This window comes from Thalia democratica, chromosome 4 (genome assembly GCF_965202585.1).
Source record: "Thalia democratica chromosome 4, ktThaDemo2.hap1.1, whole genome shotgun sequence".
Taxonomy (NCBI): Eukaryota; Metazoa; Chordata; class Thaliacea; order Salpida; family Salpidae; genus Thalia; species Thalia democratica.
This window is the reverse complement of record NC_139168.1, coordinates 28077447-28098184: the sequence shown is the minus strand read 5'-3', so window position 1 is coordinate 28098184 and position 20738 is coordinate 28077447.

Here is a 20738-nt window from a genome sequence, read left to right as displayed (position 1 = left end):
TTTATTTCATAGTTCAAATGTAAACAAATGTAAATTAGTCACGTGTACAAAATGAGCCAATCACGGTAGGTGTTTAGTTTTAACTGACGAAAATGACTATTATTAATTTACACAGGGTTTGATTTTGAAAAAAATACGTTTCAGTATGCTCTTTTTCACTAACTAGATCCGGGTCCGGCCGGATCTCTGTTAGGATCCGGCCGGACCCGGATCCGGACTTTTTTCTCAAATTAGAATCTGGCCGGAACCGGATCCGGACTTTTTTTTCAAATTAGAATCCGGCCGGATCCGGATATCAGACAAAAATGGCAATATCCGGCCGGACCCGGACCCGGATAGTGAGTCCGGTACATCACTAGTTTTTAAGTACATTTTTAAACACAAAATTCAGCTAATTTTCGTTTAGTTTTCCTTTCTTTCTTTAATTGATTGTTTTGTTACTAATAGTTTAAATATTTAAATGATAAAAAAATTATGTATAATAGCTCGTAAGAAACTTTATAAGCATGTGGTGTACGACTCGATAACCGAAAGGTTTCTTTGTACACCAGATCTTTAGGCCAAACTTTTTAAGCGCTTTTTTTATCGTTCAATATAGTTTACATAAGTCGTAACTAACCTGGTATTTTATATATAAGATAACAAAGTTTGAAGTTTTTTCAAATAGTTTCCTGGCTGGCTTGTCCTGGACATGACGTTAAACTGTTCTGGTGTATGACTCGATAACCGAAAGGTTTTTTCGTGCACCAGGTCATTGGACCAAACTTTTTGAGCGTTTTTTGTCGTTCAATAAACAATTTAATATAAAAGAATTGCTTAATATTGAAAAAAAGAAAAAAAAATTCTTATATGTATATTTTTACACCAAAAATTTTATATAACTCAAATGTTTGCTACTGTTGAAGAATAACGTTTCAGTTGTAGCGTAAATACTTTGAAAGTAAAGTATCAATAACACAAAGTTGATATATAAGCTGTATTTTTTATTTCTATATAGTTTAGTTATTGACCAATGAAAATTTCAAAGGTTCCGGTTTAAAAAAAAACTTAAACAAGTATTTTTAGTAAGTTACTTTTATTAAGCCCAAGTTTTTATACTGATTCGCTATAAAAACAGCCTACTTATTTGTATTTTCAAATAACTTTAGCGTAAACTGCTAATGGATAAAATGAAACATTAGTATTTATTTACCCTATCTACTTTATTATTTTTATTTTAAGCGTAAATTGCTAATTAAAAAAATATATAAAGTTAGCATTTATTTACTGTATTTTCTTTATCATTTTATTCTTTTTAGTTTCCAACTTCAGTGAAACATGAACAAAGCTAACACATGTCAAACAAAAAGTCTATAACAAACGTCAGTTTTTAATGCTATTTATTATTGAATTATTAAAAGGGAAATGTGTTGTTGAAGCAAAGTTTAAGCGAACACAGACTTAGAAGGTTGTTTAAGCATTGCTTCAGCTAGTTGCGATGGATATGCGATAAAAACAAAACTGAATAAGTCACTTGTCAACCTTGCTAAAATATTTTAATCTTTACCTTTCTTAATCTAAACTAGACTTTTTGTATAACTGTTCAAATTTTAAGCTGAAACGTTTTGTAAAAATGACTAAATGAAATTATCAATAATCATAAATATAAATACAGCTAGGTTTAAGGGATGTCCTTATTAAAACACAGTTACCAGTGATGTCAATACTTATTGCAACCAAGAGGTGTTTTTGAAAGGTTATAACTAAAAATTGTAGCATATTAAAAACTAAAAGAAATGTGGCATAAAGTATATCTTAGATAAAGAAACACTTAAGAAATATATTATTTTATAGTTCACCTTGTCACGTTTCTTTGAAGTATTTAAAATTAAGTATATTAATTGCGATCAAATCGTTTAACAATTTAACTATTCACTTTCTTTCACAAGGTAATATTTACTAAAATATATCTAAAGCCTTTTAAAAGCTTATGATTAAAAGGTTTTAGAAAAATAACCAAACTTATGAGTTCTTCATATTAAAAGGTTAACATTTAAGCTTTTTTCTATTGCAAATAGTAACGCTACTTTCTAAAATAATACTTTCAGTGTTGATTGTTATTCATAACTTATATTTTATAAAACAATGTTTAAATCGTAAGTTTTATATTATTTTAAACAAATTTTTTTTATTTATTTTAAACACTCGTAATATTTTTTTCTTCATAATTTTTATAAAAGTAAGTTCTTATGTCAATATGGTTATCCTTAATGCATTTAAACTAAAAAATTTTATTTTTACATAACTAATTGTGTGCTACTTATTCAGTTTAACTTATTTAACAGTTACACTTAAAACCTATCGAGTTTTTTCACCAAATTGTTCGACAGCTTTTGATTTAATCAAGACAAAAAAGATTTTGTTATGCATATGTACAGGATATTTAACTCAAAATGAAAACTAATTTTTTTTAAACAAATATAACAGTTTACCGCCAGGATTAACTTTATTCACAAAGGCAGCACCAATGTGATATGCAAAGTTGTTCAGGCCAGTAGAGACAATTACGTTAGAAAAACAAAACCCGCCAAACATGGTCAGTCAACACCTTGATACTGATGGGTGTACTGATGAACATCGTGCTGCTATTGATGTGTACTGACTGCTTCTTCATTCAACATGGCACAGTAAGCCACCGCCGATTCAAAACACATGAACGGTTTGAATACTATGTCTGAAACGAACACAAACAAAGCACGTTGGAAGGTGATGCTCGACCATTTTGTTTTGAATTAATGACCGTTTGTAATGGCGCCTTAGTTAGTTTTTTGAACAGTTTGCTCATTTTTTCTTAGTGTTAGATAATTTTTTTATGAACTTAACTTTGTCAGTTCTTTGTTGATTTTAGTCTCGGTTTTTGCATAGTTATGTTTTTTAAGTTAATCTTTTAAGTCTAGTTTAAAACTAAAAACTAAAGAAATATTGTTCTCAAAATAAATCGAGAACCTCTAAAGCTTATATGCTCAAAAAACTAGTTCAATACTTTCAAAATTCGTTAAGAAAACAGCACAGAGTTATTGAAGTATGTTTGGAAATTTAAACGTAAGGTTAACCATATTGGACAAATTAAGAATTTGGATAGCATACGCAGTGAGTACAAGTAGAAAAAAAAGACAGTCAGATTTGACAGAAGAAAAACTAAAAAAAAAAAGACATTTTTAAGGAATATACTTTAAAGTTTTGGCGAATAGTAGAATTTAGCTATCAATATGATAAAGTAATATTTAGTTTATTAAGTTTACATGCAACATACAAACTTACTTAGCTATAGTTTTGTTTTGATTTACAATATCTTTCAAATGTTTTTAACTGAAAAATTTTTTTAGACTTAATTTTTAACTAAAAGGTTTTTTTAGCGAAACACTGCTTTACAACAAAATTTAAATATATTTTCGCAAATTTATCTCCTTTTAACCACACAAGTTAACAGTTGTAGTTTTTTAATTTGGACTAAATGTGCAACATGTAAGAAAATTAAGAAGTCTAAAAACTATTAATTATTTTTTTTTTTGGTAGAAATTGCTAATACACTTCTTACTTTTTTTAGAAATTCTAAAAATTGTATCAGAGGATTTTTTTTTACCATTCAGAAATTATTTAAACTAATGTGCAAACTCAACTTTAATTTTTTTGTTTGTTTGTAATACTTTGTTCCTGGAAACAATATTATAAAGTAGTTTACGAATTCAAGATTTATGTAAAAAAATTAAGCTAAACGTTTAAGAAGTAAAATAAGTAAAAAAAAGTTATTTAATTTTTTTTAGTTGAAACAGTTCAATTGGATTAACTTTTTTTAATAAGCAAATTTTTTGAAAACAAAAGCGTTTTTTTTTTAAAGTCGAACATTAAATTCAAACTAAAACAAACAGATTAAGTTATTTAACGTATAAACCAAAAAAAATAGTTTTCAATCTTAAAAATAAATACATTACACGAATAGCGTTTGTATTAAATATTTTATGTGCGTTTAACAGTTGGTGAAGTTGTTTTTAATATAAAAAGTGAACTCTTTGTTTTGTGAAAATAAAAGCATGTTTTTGTTCATTTATAAACTTGTGTCTCTACATATTAAAATTAATTACAGTGTTTAATGAACCTAGTCGGTAACGACTTTAAAATTGCTGCAAGCATCGAGTAATTTGTAAGTGCTTTCGAAATTTTTTAGCCGGAAATACCTTGTTACTGTTTTACAAAATTTTGCTACTTTTTCATTCATAAAATAAAATTAACTCGAACTCAATAACTAATAGCTTATTTACATGTTTATATCATTTGTCCAAGCTATTTGTTTTGTTACTCAATCGCTGTATGGGTATTCAAGTTTTCCAATTTGGCGAGTAAGTACACAAAAAATTAAAAGTACATGAAATTTTTTGGATATTTGGTTTATTAATAAAAAGCAAGTCTTTATTAAACGAAATTGTCCTTGAGTGATGTTTTTTTGAAAGAAAAGTTTTTTTTTTGCATTTTTTTATACAAAACTAAAATTATTATGAACTTATACCAAGGTTTTTGCATAGTTATGTTTTTTAAGTTAATCTTTTAAGTCTAGTTTAAAACTAAAAACTAAAGAAATATTGTTCTCAAAATAAATCGAGAACCTCTAAAGCTTATATGCTCAAAAAACTAGTTCAATACTTTCAAAATTCGTTAAGAAAACAGCACAGAGTTATTGAAGTATGTTTGGAAATTTAAACGTAAGGTTAACCATATTGGACAAATTAAGAATTTGGATAGCATACGCAGTGAGTACAAGTAGAAAAAAAAGACAGTCAGATTTGACAGAAGAAAAACTAAAAAAAAAAAGACATTTTTAAGGAATATACTTTAAAGTTTTGGCGAATAGTAGAATTTAGCTATCAATATGATAAAGTAATATTTAGTTTATTAAGTTTACATGCAACATACAAACTTACTTAGCTATAGTTTTGTTTTGATTTACAATATCTTTCAAATGTTTTTAACTGAAAAATTTTTTTAGACTTAATTTTTAACTAAAAGGTTTTTTTAGCGAAACACTGCTTTACAACAAAATTTAAATATATTTTCGCAAATTTATCTCCTTTTAACCACACAAGTTAACAGTTGTAGTTTTTTAATTTGGACTAAATGTGCAACATGTAAGAAAATTAAGAAGTCTAAAAACTATTAATTATTTTTTTTTTTGGTAGAAATTGCTAATACACTTCTTACTTTTTTTAGAAATTCTAAAAATTGCATCAGAGGATTTTTTTTTACCATTCAGAAATTATTTAAACTAATGTGCAAACTCAACTTTAATTTTTTTGTTTGTTTGTAATACTTTGTTCCTGGAAACAATATTATAAAGTAGTTTACGAATTCAAGATTTATGTAAAAAAATTAAGCTAAACGTTTAAGAAGTAAAATAAGTAAAAAAAAGTTATTTAATTTTTTTTAGTTGAAACAGTTCAATTGGATTAACTTTTTTTAATAAGCAAATTTTTTGAAAACAAAAGCGTTTTTTTTTTAAAGTCGAACATTAAATTCAAACTAAAACAAACAGATTAAGTTATTTAACGTATAAACCAAAAAAAATAGTTTTCAATCTTAAAAATAAATACATTACACGAATAGCGTTTGTATTAAATATTTTATGTGCGTTTAACAGTTGGTGAAGTTGTTTTTAATATAAAAAGTGAACTCTTTGTTTTGTGAAAATAAAAGCATGTTTTTGTTCATTTATAAACTTGTGTCTCTACATATTAAAATTAATTACAGTGTTTAATGAACCTAGTCGGTAACGACTTTAAAATTGCTGCAAGCATCGAGTAATTTGTAAGTGCTTTCGAAATTTTTTAGCCGGAAATACCTTGTTACTGTTTTACAAAATTTTGCTACTTTTTCATTCATAAAATAAAATTAACTCGAACTCAATAACTAATAGCTTATTTACATGTTTATATCATTTGTCCAAGCTATTTGTTTTGTTACTCAATCGCTGTATGGGTATTCAAGTTTTCCAATTTGGCGAGTAAGTACACAAAAGATTAAAAGTACATGAAATTTTTTGGATATTTGGTTTATTAATAAAAAGCAAGTCTTTATTAAACGAAATTGTCCTTGAGTGATGTTTTTTTGAAAGAAAAGTTTTTTTTTTGAATTTTTTTATACAAAACTAAAATTATTATGAACTTATACCAAGGTTTTTGCATAGTTATGTTTTTTAAGTTAATCTTTTAAGTCTAGTTTAAAACTAAAAACTAAAGAAATATTGTTCTCAAAATAAATCGAGAACCTCTAAAGCTTATATGCTCAAAAAACTAGTTCAATACTTTCAAAATTCGTTAAGAAAACAGCACAGAGTTATTGAAGTATGTTTGGAAATTTAAACGTAAGGTTAACCATATCGGACAAATTAAGAATTTGGATAGCATACGCAGTGAGTACAAGTAGAAAAAAAAGACAGTCAGATTTGACAGAAGAAAAACTAAAAAAAAAAAGACATTTTTAAGGAATATACTTTAAAGTTTTGGCGAATAGTAGAATTTAGCTATCAATATGATAAAGTAATATTTAGTTTATTAAGTTTACATGCAACATACAAACTTACTTAGCTATAGTTTTGTTTTGATTTACAATATCTTTCAAATGTTTTTAACTGAAAAATTTTTTTAGACTAAATTTTTAACTAAAAGGTTTTTTTAGCGAAACACTGCTTTACAACAAAATTTAAATATATTTTCGCAAATTTATCTCCTTTTAACCACACAAGTTAACAGTTGTAGTTTTTTAATTTGGACTAAATGTGCAACATGTAAGAAAATTAAGAAGTCTAAAAACTATTAATTATTTTTTTTTTGGTAGAAATTGCTAATACACTTCTTACTTTTTTTAGAAATTCTAAAAATTGTATCAGAGGATTTTTTTTTACCATTCAGAAATTATTTAAACTAATGTGCAAACTCAACTTTAATTTTTTTGTTTGTTTGTAATACTTTGTTCCTGGAAACAATATTATAAAGTAGTTTACGAATTCAAGATTTATGTAAAAAAATTAAGCTAAACGTTTAAGAAGTAAAATAAGTAAAAAAAAGTTATTTAATTTTTTTTAGTTGAAACAGTTCAATTGGATTAACTTTTTTTAATAAGCAAATTTTTTGAAAACAAAAGCGTTTTTTTTTTAAAGTCGAACATTAAATTCAAACTAAAACAAACAGATTAAGTTATTTAACGTATAAACCAAAAAAAATAGTTTTCAATCTTAAAAATAAATACATTACACGAATAGCGTTTGTATTAAATATTTTATGTGCGTTTAACAGTTGGTGAAGTTGTTTTTAATATAAAAAGTGAACTCTTTGTTTTGTGAAAATAAAAGCATGTTTTTGTTCATTTATAAACTTGTGTCTCTACATATTAAAATTAATTACAGTGTTTAATGAACCTAGTCGGTAACGACTTTAAAATTGCTGCAAGCATCGAGTAATTTGTAAGTGCTTTCGAAATTTTTTAGCCGGAAATACCTTGTTAATGTTTTACAAAATTTTGCTACTTTTTCATTCATAAAATAAAATTAACTCGAACTCAATAACTAATAGCTTATTTACATGTTTATATCATTTGTCCAAGCTATTTGTTTTGTTACTCAATCGCTGTATGGGTATTCAAGTTTTCCAATTTGGCGAGTAAGTACACAAAAAATTAAAAGTACATGAAATTTTTTGGATATTTGGTTTATTAATAAAAAGCAAGTCTTTATTAAACGAAATTGTCCTTGAGTGATGTTTTTTTGAAAGAAAAGTTTTTTTTTTGCATTTTTTTATACAAAACTAAAATTATTATGAACTTATACCAAGCTTACGTTGTATAGTGTATTCAAACTTTTACATTTTAGCTAAATAGTTGAAAGTTAAACTAATCAAAGTGTAACTTTAGCACTAGTTCTCAACGTTTTCTTTCTGCGCAGTTATTTTGTGTGGGTTTTTAGCTTATCCTGTTCGATGAATGGCTAAATTCAAATTTCAAAACCTTATAAATATTTTGTTATTTTCTCTTAGCTTATAAATTGTATTTTTAGAACAAAATTTTCATTTTAGCAGAGTTAATTTTTAAGCAGTAGCTTTATTACATTCCTTTTCTTTTCTTTTATTTGCATACTTATACTATCTATTTTATACACAAAGGTTCAGTGTTTTATATTGTTATAGTAAAAGTTTACAGTATAAATTTTACTATTCAAAGCTTAAATTACTTGAAAGTTCGAATAACACTTGAGCGTAAGTTTTTGGTTGCACTGTTTTGAATTTGCTTTTATTTACGTTTTACTAGTATGCACTATTAAAGGCAAAACGCAAAAGTTACTCAAATGTAACACAACTGTGTTAAAAAAGTATTAGTTGTTAAGTTTTAAATTAATCATGCGAAACTGTTTTAATTTCATACATGTGTTTGATTATAAAAAACATAGTCCTACTTAAACCAACAGCAAACTTTTATTCAGTTTAACTTTTTCTGACATCAGTCAGTAAAGCTGCTCTTATTTTTTGCAATAACCGCTTATAAAAAATGTGAGACTTGAAATGTGTGATTTTGTTAAAAACTTATCGCCTAGTGTGCGACGATTGAAAACGACTTTCTTTACTACAGGTTCGTCGATAAAAAATTTGAGCGCCGTATTGTTTATTGCGTTCAATAAAATTAGCTTAAATAATAAGTCTTTATGCTTTAACAAATAAATATTTTTCCGATGGTAGTTATTTTAAAAAGGAGAATTCATTTAAATGCTTTTTAACAATTATTTATATTTCAACCAGAAATGTTAAGATGTTTAGAAAAACTTTAGTAGGAAATTAGAAATAACTCGTTTACTATGTTTAAATGAGTATATATTTATAACTAGTTTTGAAATTTAACGTAATTCTTGGTTATAGTATGAAACAGCTTAACATGTTTGAATAATTGTTAGTTTAAAATTATATAAATAATTTTTTGGAAAACTGTTTTCAAAACATTTTTCAAAAGTATCAATAGTAAACTATAAGTTTATATTGCAATTCTAAAGCAATGTGTACAATTGAAAACATTTTCGCTTAAACTGTGTTGTTTCGCAATGCAATAACTTTACTCTCTGTAGTTTTGAGTCGAAACGTTTAAACCTTTCAAAACAGCTTACTTTATTTCACACATACTTATAGCGCGATTTTATCTTTAATTTCAAGCAGGTAAATTTTATTGAGTTACTTCAGATTGCAAAAGTAAATAGACGTTTTTATTTACTGCTTTTATTGGTTTTTGTTTAGACATTTATTTTTTAAAAACAGTAGCAATGTTTTGTTCTACCAAAATAAAAAACATTCTGATATTAACTAAAGTTTGAATTTTTGACAATAGCTAATTTTTTTTAGTAAATGCAAAATATATTTTTATTCTAGTCAAACTCTAACTGCTGCTTTAAAACAACTTGCAATATCATGTCAACCAAACTTCAAGAAACTCGAAATAAATACGCAATACATTTTCGCTTGTACGGTGGTTTATTTTAAATGGAAAATTAATAGTCAAAATTAAAAAAAAAACACTGAAAATGTTTTGATTGAAACCTTTGTTGGTCGGTCAGTTTGACTTCAATGTTAGAGTGGTCATTTTTCAGTAGTTATTGCACGGCAAAAGCAATTATTTACTTAAATTACAACTATATTTTTATCATTTACTTTTTTAAAGGTTAAATAAAAATTTTGGAAAAGTAGTAAAGGTTAAGTAAGAATTTATGAATTTTTTTGAACTGTTGTTGTTTTAATAACGGCTAATAAAAAACATGGTTTATTATTAAAACAGTACAAAAGGCAAAATATTTTTTAACAGTTACAACAGTTAACAGTGATTAAAGTAAAATAACAACAGCTAAAAAAAGATCCTTGAATGATTGTTAATATTTTAAATTGTAATTGACGTTTATTTTTTAAACAATTTTTGGCTGAATGAGCCCATCAGTACACTTAAATAAGTTCTATTTCAATAGATTCACTGTATTCATGATTGAAGTCAGAGTGCTTGAAATTGTTTCAGCTACAAAGTGTTTATTTTTACTGATTGTTGTTGAAACTCGTATACTATTCATTTTTTTATTAAACTGTGCTAGGTGTTTATATTTAGATATTTTCAGTATAAAATAAAAACACTCGTGCTTGCATTATTAAATTACGTGCAGTGTGTAATGCAATTAAATAAAAATAAAGCGTTTAGCTTATGTTTGTATGAATGTTAGTTCACTTCTACTTACATGCAAGTACAGGTCTTCCTCTTTTGATTTTAAAGACCGGACAGGATTGAATTTTAGATAAACATAAATAAAAATGGTAAGATCCATTAAAAAAATCAGTCACAGTCTTATACAAGCACTTTGAAGAGATCTTTCGTTTATTAAAAAACAAACATTTTCAATTCTGTAGAAAACAAAAAAATATACTAGCAACTAGAGAAAATTAAGTACCGTAAATTAAATATTTTTAGCAAAATTTAAAACAAAACTAAAAACTACCATACTATTAAAATACTGAATTTCATACTTTTACTTCAAAATTAAATGGAACACTTATATTTGAGATTAGTCAGTAAAGTTTGATATAATTTTTCAATTTGAGAAACTGAGAAAAAGACACTTTGGAAAATTATTTTTGTTTACTGTAACTAAGAAAAACTATTTCTATAAACAACAAACAATTAAAAAAATCCCCTAGTATTGTACTTGATAAAAAAAATTTTTTGATGACATTTTCAATTTTTTATTATTAAAACTACTCCTTAAAAACACTGTTTAAATTAATTTTTGCCTTAGTTTAATCCACCATTGTTCTGTGTAGTCTTAATTAGTTTTTATAGGGCTTTCTAAAAACTGGACTGTGTAGGCATTTTCTATCTTTTCTGGTATATTGTTTTTGTGAAATTTATTATAATGTATAATTAGAGCAAATTGGTCTTTTATTTCATGGTTTAGTTCAGTTTTATTGTTTTTCCATATGTTTCTGTGGGCATTCCACCTCTTAGTAAAGCTATTCATAGTCTGTATAACGTATAAATTTTTGCATATATGTTGCATGTAGCTGCATAAATTCCATAACTTTTGCAATTTAATTGTTGTTTAATTGTCATATTTTGTATTGTTTTGTTATTACTTATCATACTTTTATTATAGTTTCAAAATTTCCACACAAAGCACACTTTCCACATTCAACTGTTTTGTTGTTTTCTGTTTTTGTAAAATTATTTTTGTTTAATATATTTCTCAGTGTTTTTGGTCTCTTATAAGTTAATCTTAATAATTCTGTACTGTAACATTATTCATTTTTGCTAAAATTTATAAATTGTTTAAAGCTTGTTGCCCAAGTCACTTTTTCACTTTGTTCTGATATTTTTATGTTATTTGTACTAGGATCTTTATTACATACTTCATCTAATTCATTAAAGGTATTATTTATTAATTTTTTACTAAAACTTGATCTACTGCATTTAATTTTTAAGTTAATTAGTGCCTTTTCATAATCTTCTGTTTTTTCATTTAATTTTTTAAGTCTATTAGCTTCTGATAAAATTATTCCTCTAAAAACGTGTGTTGGATGGTAAGAATTGCCATTTAAAAATTTTGCTAATTTTGCTGTGGGTTTGGTGTGGTTTACTGTTTTGAATCCGTTTATTTCAGAGCTATTTATAATATGTAAAATATCTAAAAATTCCAGTTGTTTTTCTTCTTCTGTATTTGAGATTTTTTTAAATTGTTAATTTAGATCATGAGATTGAAATTTTTTGGTGAGTTCATCTTGAATAAAAATAGATTTATCTGCTGGGCACAAAAAAATAATGTTGTCTATATATCTTTTATAAATAAAACACAATTTTAAAAAGTTTAATTTTTTAGTTATAAAGTGGAGGGCAATATTTGCCAGTGAGACGCTGAAATTTTCTCCTGTAGGTATCCCTTGGTTATTTTTGTATAGACTATTTTTAAAACTAACATAATTGTTTTCTAAGCAGAACATTATTGTTTCTACTATTTGTTTATTTTGTTTACAGTTATAATGAGTACAAACTTTCAGGCAATCTTCAAGGAAGTTTTTTATCAGAATTCTTTTGAGGGATGGGTATAGGTTTTTAACATCTGCTGTGATTATATTAATTTCTTCTTCAATTTAATTTTTTCCAACTAAATAATTCTTCTAGGTATTGGTCACTATCTTTGCAATATTCATTAATTTCAGTTTTACAATAGTTTATTGCAATATTTTTAATAAGGTTTTGGAGCATGGTGGTAATTCTAGATAAAAAACTGTTGCCTATAGCCCAAATCATTCTTGTTTGTATTTCTCTTATATTTTTTGTTTTCACTTGTTCTGGATTTAATTTATGTGTTTTGAATGTTGGATATACATGTCCTGGGTTGTCATTTTTGAAATATTTTGCTTTTGGACCTGTAATTTTTGACAGTATTCCACTTTTGTTAACTTTTTTTCCTATTGTGTGGAATAATATGTTTTCATTTATTACATTAATTTTGTTTAAATTTTCTACTTTAAGTTTTGCTTTTACTTTGGTTTGATTTATAAAATTGGTTAAAGATGTATTTGTCCTGATTTCTTCAAATTTTTAAGTTCTTCAGAAACTATGTGTGTGTAGTCTTCAAAATTTAGTATTAAAATTTTTCCATCTTTGTCTGAGTTAGTTATAACTATTTTATTTTGGTTTACTAGTTTTTTTAATTCTTTTAATGCTATATTCATTTCATTATTCAAGTTATTTTTCAATTTAAAATTTTGTTTTACTTTTTCTTTCAAGTCTTCCATTTTTCTGTGTACTAGTTTTGTATAATCCTTTATTTCTTTGCTTATGTCTGTTTGTGGGGGTAAGGAAAGTGTGGGAATTTTTAATTTTGTTGGAATATGTGTTTTTTGATCTGTTTCTTCTATGTCTTTATTTTTATAAAAATCTTTCCACTGGGCTCTTCTTATATGTTCTGTAAGGAATTTAAACTATTTTTTTTCTATTTCTTCTGTCCATTGTGGTGTTGGGACAAAGTTTAGTCCATGGTTTAGTAGTATTAGTTGGTTATCTGTTATGTTTATACTTGATTTATTTAATACATTTTCTTTTGCTGAGTCAATAAGGTTATTTATTTTTTTAAATTTTTGTCTTGATCTGTACCTGTTTCTGTCATATTTGTTTTTATTTTTTAGTTTTTTGCTGTTTTGTTTGTGGAAATTTTTTCTTCTAATTTTTTGTTTGTTTTGGAGCCAGTTAAATTTTTTCATGTAATGTGATCTTTTTTCTAGTCTTTTATAGTAAAAGAAAGTTTTTTCTTTTTCATCAAATTTTAACCAAATATTTTTATAAAACAGTTTAGTTTCTGAGTTGAGTTGTACAATTTGTCTATTTAAAATTCTTTTTTGTTGCTGTAGTAATAAATCGAAGTCAATTTTTTTACAATCTAGTGAGGGTAGTATTATATTGTAATATATGCATCTTCTTAAAAATATCTCTTTCTCTATGTTGCAGTATGTTTTCAAAAATGTGTTTGTATTCATGATGTTAAAAACAAGGGACTACTCTTTGTTTGAATTTAGAAATTAAAATGGGATGAAGGTAGTCTTCCTCTTTTGATTTTAAAGACCGGACAGGATTGAATTTTAGATAAACATAAATAAAAAGGGTGTCTTGCGAAACACATGTACTATTTCAGCAATTATACACCTGTTTTTTATGGCTCACTGAGCATAAAAAAAGCATTCAAAAAACTAACTTTCAAAGTTCAAAGCAAACTAATTAAAGACGATATGTAAGCTAACAAGTAAATTGAGAAAGAAAAAACTAAAGTCAATAATAAAAGATCGTTAAATATCAAACTAACTAAGGTTTGCATAAAAAAAGCATTCCAAATGATAAATTTTAAAATTGAACGAAAGCTAATTAAAGACGATATGTAGGCTAACAAGTAAATTCAGCAACAAAAAAAAATTAAGTCAATAGTAAAAGATGATTAAATATAAAAATAATTTAGGTATATAAGCAATAAAAAAACCTTAATAATACTTATATTGATTTTAAATCTTACTATTTTTAAGTTTATTCTAAAATTTTAAAGTAAAAAAAACATAAATATTTTTCGTTATATTTTCTTTACTTTAAAACAAATTACTTTCTTTAACGTTGTTTTATTTATCAAGAAAAGTACCATTAAAGTATGAAAAAGAATATTTATTTTATCTTTTTGATCATTACTTATAAATATAGTTTTTATAACTTGATAGGTTAAATGTAAATTTTTTCAATATTTTTTTAGATAACTGAAAATAATGCCAACTAGTTTATTTAAATGTATTTTATTTCAATTTTATAACAAGTTTTTGTAAATAAGATGTTAATGTCAAATTAATCGCGCAAAATAAAATTTATAATAAACCATAGTAAATTTCTAATAAAACTAGAACTACTTGACTAAAAAAGTATAAAATTACTCACTTTAATATAATACTTCTATTAATAAGACTCATATAGAAAATTTTTTTAATAAAAAATAGTTTAAGTATTTAAAAAGGTTACTTACAGATAATCTTAGTAGACTATACAAGTTTTTGTAAAAATTATATGTTTTAGATAGATTTTTAATATTATTATAATTTGTATTTAAAGTATGTTTTAAAAAATATTACGTACTTATGTTAAAAATAATTTATCATTTGAAAAAACGAACTTACATCCCTAATTAAATTTCATCAATTTATATTTTATCTTTATCTTTTATGTCTTTGTATCTTTTTAGTTATTAAAACTATCGGAATATTTACACTACTTATTAAATTTTTTTAAAACAATATCATTAAACAAAAACTACATCACAATTCATGAAGTAATTTTTGATAAAAGCTATATTACGATGAACTTTAACATTATATTTTATCTTATTAAAAGTTTAAAGTTGCAATTAGCAAAACTTAAAAAGTAACTGAAATTTAAAACTTTATTATTTAGCTATTTAACAGCAAACAAAATTATAAACTCAAAAGAGTAATAAAAATTACGGCGTTTTTACAAAAATAAATTATTTATTTAAGCAGAGTGAAAGAAAAAATCTTTAAATTCATGATTGATATGTAACTGTAAGATAAAAAGTTGAAACTAAGAATGGATTAATTTAACTCAAAACATTTAAACAGACATAAAGTTTGTAAGGGCCAGAGTCTTTTAACTTTTTCTAAGTTTAAGTCAAATATTTTACTTTATTTATCTTCATAATAAGTTAAGTCAAAGAAACTAATACTTACATAAGGTTCGTTAAAATAATTCTTGTTATATTGTTTGTTTCTTGTTTTATTGTATCACAATTTTTTTTTGTTAACTAAACAGTTTTAATAGTAAAAATATATAGTAGTTTTGCAAAAAACAATTTAATTTTTGTGAGCGATAGTTTTCTAATGATTAATTGTGTATGGAAGAGAACTCCAATTAACTAATTTTGTGGATAAAAGTAAAATATATAAACTCAAAATTGGCAATTTTATCAACAACCACATGGCCGAGCGCTCTAAAGCGCCGGATGTATCTTTATCAGACAAGAGACCCAAGTTCAAATCCGCGCAGAGGCACATTATCATTGAATTAATTTTTTTTAATTAAATTAATTAATAGTAAATTTTTCTCAAGTAAAGTTTAGTTTTTTTTTAAATATAAAATTATTTTTCTCAAAAACTCAACAACTTCTTTCAACTTATAATTACAAAATATTGTTGATTATATGTTTGTAACTGTATGACTGTTGAAAAAAGTTTTTTTGAATTAGCTAAAAACTTTTTTACAAAAAATCAAAAAGTTACAACCACAACACAATAGAAACTTAAAAATTAAGGAATACATTGAGAGCGACCATGTTAGATCTGTTGAAAATTTATAATAAAACTATAGGAGGGTAAAGGTTTTTTTTACAAAAGTTGAGACATAGGGGGGTGTGCTTTTATATTTGAAGAAAAGGCCATAGGGTGATCAATAACTTAAAAAAAAAATTTGGCTTTAATATGAAAGCTTTAAGCACTAATAAATGCCTACTTTTTTTAAGAATTTAAAAATATCTTAAAAAAAAAACAGGTAAACTCAAGATAGTTTAAGATCAAGGGATGTTTCTAGTCACTGAGGGAAGATTTTTTTGATTCGGAGAAAGGCAACCCTGCTATAAAAAATCTAAATTCAAATAAAGATTTATATCTATTAACATAAGTGCACTTTGGTTTGAAATTCACAAAAATATTAATGTTAAGACTATAAATTAGTCCTAATATAGAGTACTTTGGTAAATTTCGTAACGGCAGTGACCAACGAGAAGGAAATGAAAGCACCAAATATTAATGTTTAGGTAACTTTAAGTCAAATAAACAAAAACAAAAAGTACTTTCAAGTGTGCACATTTTATAACAAGATTAAAACTATCTTGTTATAAACACCGCCATCCTGACTTTCCTGAATTAAAAAAAAAACTTTTCATGAGTTTAAAGAAAAATAAAACTCTAACTTAAAAGAAAAAATACTAACTAATTTTAGTTTGTGTCTGATCAAAAAAAAAAAAAATAGAATAAATAGAAAAATGAGTAAACCTACATCAGAATTAACTGTTAACCATGCAACAAAAATGTTACAGTGATTAAGCTAATTAACTACATCACTTGTAGATTAAACACATTTAATAAAAAGCTCTCTCATTTTTAAAAAGATAAAGAAAAAAAAGTTATTTTTTAGGAGACCTAGTTTTTTTATTTCCATTGCAGGGTTTATGAGCTGTACTTAATGCTGACAATGGATATAAATTAGCCTTATCTGATGACTCTACATATACCTTATTATTTATTACTTTTCTTAAACTACCCCCCCTTAGAGTAAAATTCCTTCTCTTAATTGGTTCTACATTACATTCCTCAATGGAAGCTGAAAAAAGGTTATTTTCAAAAAATTCTTCAACCAAAGAGTTTAAAAAACTTTCTAAAAAAGAATGGGAAATACTTTATAATTATCAAAACAAAAAACTTAACTAATGCTCTATCTGCAAAGAAAAAAAAATCTATCTGACTTTAGATTATAGCACAGAAAAATAAACTCTTCATTCATTCTTATTTATTAAATCTTTAAGTACATATAAAAAACTAACCATATTTGTTTTTTAGCTGTTTTTTTGAATACTTTAAAATAAAGCTGTAAACATAGAATTATACTCAAAAAAGCTTAGTATTTCACAACAAAAGTAACTTATGCTTCTCAAAGAAAAAACTACTAAGTTTCAAAACAAATTGAAGTTAATATTCTACAAAAACTGCAAGTAAACTTTTGTGTAAACTAAAAATTTCAAAAAAAATTAAGGGCATAGGGAGGGGGTCCACCTTGATTTTTACAAGTTGATCTTATTTTATAGAGTTTTATCTGATTATTTGCAGGGTTTTTTTAATTTTAAGAAAAAAAATTATTAAAAAAAACCACCTACTTTTTTGTTTTTTTTTCATCTCAAAATTTTATTTTTTAATATTTTTAAAATCGCAACATTCAAAGTCTTTTAAACTATAAAAGCAACATTTCCTGAAAATTTGAGGTCTCTAGCTTAAAAAATGAAGGAGGAGATAGATTTTTAGTGATTTCAAGATATATTAGTTTTTGTTTGTGCCTCCCATTAGGAACCTCGGTCACCAATTGATCGCCTATATCTCAAAAATTACTTTGAACTTTATAAATATGTAAAAAGCATCTTGTAGCTTGTATAAAACTCTTTAAAATAAGATCAAGTTGTGAAAAAGGTGATTTACCCCCCTATGCCCTTAAACTATCTAGCTAGTATACTAAGCTTTTATTCTTAAAATAATTTTTTTTTAGACAATTTAATAGTATTAATACCCATGCTTTATAGTCAAAGGGGGGTCCTATCCAGTTTTTGACAAACATTTATTATTTGTTTTAACTTAGCTACTTGACATATTTTTCTAATATTTATAAATTTCTTAGGGTTGCCACTCTTTAAGTCAAAACATATTCCCTGAGTGACCAGAAACTTCTCTGAGTAACCTAAATTTCCTTGAGTTTCCCTGAGTTGTTTTAAATCTTGAAAAAATCAAAGAACTAGCCGCAAGGCTAAAAAAACTTCTAAATAAGCATTTATAGAAAAATAAAACTATTTTTTTGATTAAGTATAGAAACTGAATTTACTAAATCTCATTCTAGATCCAAAAAAAAGTTTTCCTGATATTTATATATATATTTAAAACTTTCCTGAGTTTCCCTGATATTTTCTTTAATTTAAAAATTCCCTCAGTTTTCTTGAGTGTGTGGCAACCCTAATTTGTCTTTTTGCTTGTTTTCAAGTTTTTTTTTCTAAAAATTTGAGATATAAATCAACTGAAGACCATCTTGTTTAAACTTTGATTTGTATATATTTTTTACTCATATTATGTATCATATTATCATTTTATATCATATCATCTCATATAATATATTTTATATCTAAATTATATTTCATTGTACTAAATAAACAAAAATTGTGAACTTCAATGTTTTATATGGTTTGAGTAAAAAATTACAGGTTTTTTTGGCTGATATTTTTATTCACAATTTAAATTTCTAGGTTTTATGGTAAAAATACCAACTTCTTTTTTAAAGTTAGATAAAAGTCCAATTTTTTTTCATTTCACATTTTAAGTTGTTTCACAATTTAGCTTGCCTTAGATGTCATTAGTGCAATTCTAAAACATTGCTATTTCATGCTCAGTGAGCCATAAAAAACAGGTGCATAATTGCTGAAATAGTACATGTGTTTGGCAAGACACCCAAATAAAAATGGTAAGATCCATTAAAAAAATCAGTCACAGTCTTATACAAGCACTTTGAAGAGATCTTTCGTTTATTAAAAAACAAACATTTTCAATTCTGTAGAAAACAAAAAAATATACTAGCAACTAGAGAAAATTAAGTACCGTAAATTAAATATTTTTAGCAAAATTTAAAACAAAACTAAAAACTACCATACTATTAAAATACTGAATTTCATACTTTTACTTCAAAATTAATGGAACACTTATATTTGAGATTAGTCAGTAAAGTTTGATATAATTTTTCAATTTGAGAAACTGAGAAAAAGACACTTTGGAAAATTATTTTTGTTTACTGTAACTAAGAAAAACTATTTCTATAAACAACAAACAATTAAAAAATCCCCTAGTATTGTACTTGATAAAAAAAATATTTGATGACATTTTCAATTTTTTATTATTAAAACTACTCCTTAAAAACACTGTTTAAATTAATTTTTGCCTTAGTTTAATCCACCATTGTTCTGTGTAGTCTTAATTAGTTTTTATAGGGCTTTCTAAAAACTGGACTGTGTAGGCATTTTCTATCTTTTCTGGTATATTGTTTTTGTGAAATTTATTATAATGTATAATTAGAGCAAATTGGTCTTTTATTTCATGGTTTAGTTCAGTTTTATTGTTTTTCCATATGTTTCTGTGGGCATTCCACCTCTTAGTAAAGCTATTCATAGTCTGTCCAATGTATAAATTTTTGCATTTGTTGCATGTAGCTGCATAAATTCCATAACTTTTGCAATTTAATTGTTGTTTAATTGTCATATTTTGTATTGTTTTGTTATAGTTTCAAAATTTCCACACAAAGCACACTTTCCACATTCAACTGTTTTGTTGTTTTCTGTTTTTGTAAAATTATTTTTGTTTAATATATTTCTCAGTGTTTTTGGTCTCTTATAAGTTAATTTTAATAATTCTGTACTGTAACATTATTCATTTTTGCTAAAATTTATAAATTGTTTAAATCTGGTTGCCCAAGTCACTTTTTCACTTTGTTCTGATTTTTTTATGTTATTTGTACTAGGATCTTTATTACATATTTCATCTAATTCATTAAAGGTATTATTTATTAATTTTTTACTAAAACTTGATCTACTGCATTTAATTTTTAAGTTAATTAGTGCCTTTTCATAATCTTCTGTTTTTTCATTTAATTTTTTAAATTCTATTAGCTTCTGATAAAATTATTCCTCTAAAAACGTGTGTTGGATGGTAAGAATTGCCATTTAAAAATTTTGCTAATTTTGCTGTGGGTTTGGTGTGGTTTACTGTTTTGAATCCGTTTATTTCAGAGCTATTTATAATATGTAAAATATCTAAAAATTCCAGTTGTTTTCCTTCTTCTGTATTTGAGATTTTTTTAAATTGTAAATTTAGATCATGAGATTGAAATTTTTTGGTGAGTTCATCTTGAATAAAAATAGATTTATCTGCTTGGCACAAAAAATAATGTCGTCTATATATCTTTTATAAATAAAACACAATTTTAAAAAGTTTAATTTTTTAGTTATAAAGTGGAGGGCACTCCACATAGTATATTTTTTTGTTTTCTACAGAGTTGAAAATGTTTGTTTTTTAATAAACGAAAGATCTCTTCAAAGTGCTTGTATAAGACTGTGACTGATTTTTTTAATGGTTCTTACCATTTTTATTTATATTATATCATCAGAAAATATTATACAAGCTTAGCTAGTTTTATTAAATCAGTTGAGGTTTTTAACTTCAAAACTGTTCAACTAATGATGAAAAACACAGGTCAAAATAGATGTGTAAGCTTACATATTTGTGTTTAATTTGAAAACTAAAACATACATGTTAAAAAACTTGAATTTATCTAATTGGTGAACAAAATTTACAACTTGTTCC